The sequence below is a fragment of the Manis pentadactyla genome, chromosome X, assembly GCF_030020395.1.
Source record: "Manis pentadactyla isolate mManPen7 chromosome X, mManPen7.hap1, whole genome shotgun sequence".
NCBI lineage: Eukaryota > Metazoa > Chordata > Mammalia > Pholidota > Manidae > Manis > Manis pentadactyla.
In genome coordinates, this window is record NC_080038.1 from 22,063,940 (window position 1) to 22,069,870 (window position 5,931).

The 5,931-nt window shown below is 35.9% G+C and overlaps 1 non-coding gene across 1 annotated transcript; it reads right to left on the reverse strand.

Annotated features, from left to right (window-relative positions):
• Window positions 1-3,516: 3,516 nt before the first annotated feature.
• LOC118928597 (U1 spliceosomal RNA) lies at window positions 3,517-3,682 on the reverse strand. Its single transcript, XR_005031288.2, has one exon. It is a non-coding gene; the product is annotated as a U1 spliceosomal RNA (small nuclear RNA).
• Window positions 3,683-5,931: the final 2,249 nt, after the last annotated feature.

Below are 5,931 nucleotides of genomic sequence, written 5' to 3' on the forward strand. Positions count from 1 at the left end.
TGTGAACAAACACAGTACGACCAAGGTGACAGCTGTGACCATGTAGAAACAAACTGTATTATAACATATGTAACCTTTATTATTTAAAGTGATATACAAGAGCAGAAACAATTCAAAATTTACATATTTCAGTGTGATTTTGAAAACCACTAAGCCTTTTAGAAATGTTGGATTTCCTTTTAAGACTTAGATTTATGTATCACCTTAACATTTTTTTTTCTGCTTTCCTTTAATTTCCCATATACATATTGCCATTTCTTACTGGTTACAGAAGGCTTTTGGTACAAACAAGCTTTTTACCAAGGAGTGAGTATGCTTTATCTGCAATATAACCAGCCTGTATTTTGGCATTAGAATTTTCTAAAAATAATAAACAGCTCACTTTTCCCCAAAGATTATCCCAATCCTAAATAAAACAAATTTAGTAAGATACTTAATATTTAATTGGCAATAGTCTTCAGAGCTGTTTCATTAGATAATTTTTCACTAGGATTTTTTTTTTCAGAATCACTGGTATCAGAGAAAGCTTATCATAAAGGAGAAGCTAATTTTATCTTTACAAAATTTATTTACCATATAATTATCTTACCAATAATTCATTCCTGACAGTAAAGATGATGACAGTTAAATAATTTTTAAATTCTGGTAAAGTGTACATGACATAAATATTACCATCTTAATCATTTTTAAGTACATAGTTCAGTAGTATTAAGTGCCTTCCCATTGCTGTGCAACCAATCTCCAGGATTATTTTCATCTTGCAAAACTGAAGCTCTACACCCATTAAATAACAATTCCCTATTCTCTCTACCCCAGCCCCTGTCAACTACCATTCTCTTTTTTGCCTCTACAACTTGGACTATACTAGATACCTCACATAAATGGAATCAAATAGTATTTTTGGACTGGCTTATTTCACTTGGTATGATGTCTTCAAAGTTTGTCCAGATTGTAGCATACCCTAGAATGTCCTTATTTTTTAAGGCTTAATAATATTCCATTGTATACATGTACCACATTTTGTTTATCTTATTTATCCATCAGCAGACACTTGAGTTGCTTCCACTTTTTGACTATTGTTAATAATGTTTCTACAAACATGGGTATGTAAATATCTCTTTGAGATCCTGCTTTCAATTATTTTGGGTTTATACTCAGAAGTGGAATTGCTGAACCATACAGTAACTTTATTTTTCATTTTTTGAAGAACCACCATACTGTTTTCCATAGCAGATACACCATGTTACATTCCCACCAACAGTACATAAGGATTATAATTTCTCTACATCCTCAACAACTTTTTTTAATTTTTACTTTTTTATGGTAGCCATCCTAATAGGTATGAAATTGTTTCTCATTGTGATTTTGATTTGCATTTGCTTAATGGTTAGTGATATTGAGCATCTTTTCATGTACTCGTTCATTTCTGTATCTTCTTTGGAGAAATGTCTATTCAAATCCTTTGCCCATTTTTTAATCGGGTTGTTTGAGCTTTTAGTTGTTGCATTACAGCTCTTTATATATTCTAGATAATAACCGACTGAAAGGGGCATATGAAAACTTTTCTGTGGCAATGACAATGGTGTATTGTCATAGGAGTTCAAGTTATTTGTCAAAACTCATCAAACTGCATGCTTAAAACTTATACATATTGTTGTAAGCAAATTTCACTTCAAATTTAAAAATGTAAACAAATACTGAACTCAAGCCTATGATTTGCATGTCACAGTGTTTAGGACTGACGTGTGCAACTGATGATAATATGCCTACAAGAAAGAATGTGGCTTGATGGATGGGTAGAGGGATGGATAGGTAGATAGGTGAGAAGTAGAGCAAAACATTCATTGTCAAATATTGCTGTTGGGTATGTGAATGTTCACTATAAAATTATTTCAAATTTTCTGTATGCTGGAGATATTTTATAACATAATGTTGGATAGTAAGTTGTGAACCTAAGGCTTTGAAAAGATATATATGTATAAATATATATCCCTTAGCACATATATATACTGAACACCAGAATAGTGACATTTCTTTAGCTCTATGACTACTTCTGTGTTACCCACCATTTCTGTGGATCCAGGAACGCTGAATCATCAACATACTGGAAAATTCCTGAGGAGGCTCTGAGAAGGCAACTACCAATGCTCTAGAAGGAAAAAGAGACAAAGAAGGGAAAAATCCTCATTCAAAATGAGATTCCTAATCAAATGCAAAGCATGAATAAACAGTATGCTAGAAAAGAAAGAAAACCATCAAAATTCACCATTCAAAATATTAGTTCAATAAATTCCATGCGGGAGGCTGCAAAGACCTAATAAAAGACAATAAGGTATTGTAGGTGGTGTTAATTGCACCTAAGAAAAAGAAAGTATAAAATTCAACATTAAATTTTCATTTTACAACACGGCATGTCCCTTATTGGCCTTTGGATTGGCATATGCTATTTTAAGTATATAAAGAAAGGTACCAGAGAAACATATCCAACTATGATGTGATGTTAGAATGCTTCAGAGACCATTCAGCTCTTGGCATATTAAGTTAATCCATTCATTCATTCAACAAACATTTGTTAAACACTTAGTATGATCCAGGTACTGCTCCTGACATACAGAGAAGTAGAAAAGAAAAGCTAATGGCAAGGCCTGTAAGGAGAATATTTCTTTCTGAAGACTCATCTTTACTTCTAAGGCATGATGAAGGACAAAATCTTGAAGGGATGACAAAGGTAAGCCGAGAATAAAATTCATATTGGTCCTCCAAGACCAGCTAATCAAGTTAGCAAGAACAGTGTATGCAAGCTACCCATGTTAGATGTTCTTTTCATCTTGTTTCTACATGAGGCTAACAAGATATTGGAGTGAACTCCTGGTTGTCATAGAATGCAAAACACAATTTTGTTGGGAGACCTTAAGTTGGTGGTTTCTTATGTAAGTTCAGGAAGCATTTTTAGGAGTGGGATATGTGGTTTCTCAGATAGTTAAAAAGTTATGTTGTTGATAAAAATCAGGGATTGTATTAATTGAACTGAGCAGAACTGTCAGTTAAAAATTCTATATTCCATGTTGAAAGAGAAATGTAATGCATTTCCTCAACTAGCTTCAATGCATACTTCAGAATATCCTCATTTTCCTGCCACAAAATACTCATTTCAAAAATTATTAATCATTTATTTATTAAAAATATTTTCTATTAGTAACCCTTTTCTCTGCTAAGCCTTCTCTGCAAAGTGATAGGAACACACCTGTGGTCAAAATTGATATGATTACTGACTTCACAGGGTTCATATTCTTGAGAGGAAGACTGATGGTAATTAAAGAGATTTAAAAAACCAAGATAATTATGATATATGATAATTTCTATGTAATAAATAAATAAATTGGTGTCTATTGAATCCAGGCAGCTTCTTACCTTGACTCAGAATTAATCCAGTGGGGGATTTCTGATGTCATTAATTTAAAGAGAAGTTCATGTCAAGTCAATTGTGTTCCTCACATCTTCTTTTTTTTTTTTTTTTACGATTTTTCACACGAACGTAGTCCCCCACTATCACAAGTTATCCAGTTGAGTTTCCCACCTTTGGGAAAATCTCAGGGGTCAGCACATCCGGAGTGCAATGGATAAGCCTCGCCCTGGGAAAACCACCTTTGTGATCATGGTATCTCCCCTGAAAGGCAGGTGTGTGCTCCTCACATCTTTGATGGAACCTAATAACATCAACTTTTTTCTAAGCATAATGGGCACTAAAATAGTTATTTCACCATGCTTTTAACGGGCATTTTATTGGAGTTAAATTTGCATTTCTCCAATAAGTAGTGAGTTTGAACATTTGTTCATGTTTATCGGCTATTGAGTTTCCCTTCTATGAACTCTCCCATCTTGTGGTTTGTATTTAGTTTTGTCTTTGGAATTTTTGTACATTTTAAATGTTTTTTTAGCATTGAAGAACTTTTTTTCCTCATCTTGCTCATATAGATAAATTTTGACTTTGTCTAATATTCTCAAATCTTACATATAAAAACCCAGGTATTCAGAAGACAAACTGCACTGCAGTCTTTGGAAACCTATATGTTTTAGAAAATATTTAGACTTTCAAATTTTAAAGCTAAATTTTCTACATAGCAAAATTTTTCAATTTAGATAGAGATGATAGGTAGAGATAGATTTTATAAAGTATATTTGGTTTCAACTTATTCACCACAGGGATAGGCAATATGTGCAGTATTCTATAGAATATAAAATGTGGGAGGTTGAAGCTTGAGTTCGAAGAATTCTGGAGAAACTTTTCTAAAGAACAGTTTTCCATTATTTGCTTTTACTTTTGCATTGCAGCTCTGTAACCACCCTTTCCATTTGCCGAAATAAAATTCAATATATTTTGCTACACAACAAACTTTAGTTTAGATGAATGAAGTGAGGTGAATTCTATATCTAAGCTGGAACAGGGAAAATATGAGTAAGTCTTTAGATCATTATCATCTGGACCAAATGAGGAAGCAAACGGAGTTTAGGGTTGGTAATGATCATTTCTGTCTCAGAAGGACATGAGGAGCTTCACAGAACTGCAAATTGGGCTTTCTACATATCATGGGATGGTCTTTTGAGCTAAGCTTCATCTCATTTAAAGGAATAGGGAAATTCCAGATTTGGTTTTCTATGCTTGGCTTTCCACCCCCAAGAACAGAGAAGAGTTGAGATATTCAAGTAATGCAATAGAGTAGCTGAGTATTTTAAGATCATTCAAGTAAAGATTTTTTTCTAAGTTATTAGGCATCAAACCAGTCCTTTCACATCCTCTCAGGTCGGCCTGCTTTTATTTAATAAAATTTTATTGAGGAAACTGCAAAAAGAGGTTGAATTCCAGAGTTAATTTGAATACCTAATGTGAGGAAAATGGAACTTTCTGATTAGGATTCCTGCCTGGACTTAACAGCTCCCACTGTGTATATAATAAGAGAATGTTTGCATATTTATGGGATGTTAGCAGCAGCAGAGCCATTGGTCAGTCACGGGATTGCTGGTCCAGAGTGGAGGTGGAGAGGATGCACCCATTCTCTCCTCCCCTCACTTCCTAGTATGTAATTGGTCAGACACTGGCCAGTCACTGGGGACACACACATGCAGCCCCACCCAGTGTGGTAGCATGGCTGAGCATGAGAGGAGAGGTAGAGCCAAGCAGTCAGGGTTAAGAGTGAGGAGAAACTGAGCCATGAGAATAAACCTTTTCATTCCCAACCTCTCGCCTTTGTCTTCCTTCAATCTCCTCAATTTCAGAGAACTTGTCTGTGGGGAAGTTGGGGTTCCTATGGCCAGGATCCTCACTAAACTTAAACTACCTGATGAGGTAACTGGCTTGTTGCTAGTCTACCGCTTCCACACCTTTAGGCAATAAGCTATTACTGTGCTACATACAGAGATCGGCCCAGTGCTCTGGGCGGAGGCAGAGATGCTAGTGCTCAACCTACCGCCAGGAGAACAAGCCGGGTAATAAACCCTGTCACCCCAAGAACGTTTGCCCATCAATTTCTTTGGTCACATTGAATCCATAGCCAACTTGCCTGGGGCTGAAACTCATTGGCAAAGACATCTCGCCTGAGGGGGATTGCCCTGGGGCAGGTTCGCCCTGGATTTGGTGAGACCAAACAACAGAAAGTTAGAAGTAAAACGGTTAATACCAAGCTTTATTTTCAGGGTGGCAGGTCAAGTGCTGGAATCACATCTGCCTCTGAGGCATTCGCAATCTGCCTCTGCCTCTGCCTCCCAGAAGGAGTACTGGGCGGAGCTCCTTGCATAGTAACACTGACAATAATTGCTCACTGCCAATAGATATGTTAGTATTAGCCTAGCAGTAGGCGAATTACACCATCAAGTGCTTTAGTGTCAGGTGAGGATCCTGGCCATAGGAACTTTCATTTTCCCTACATTTGTCTT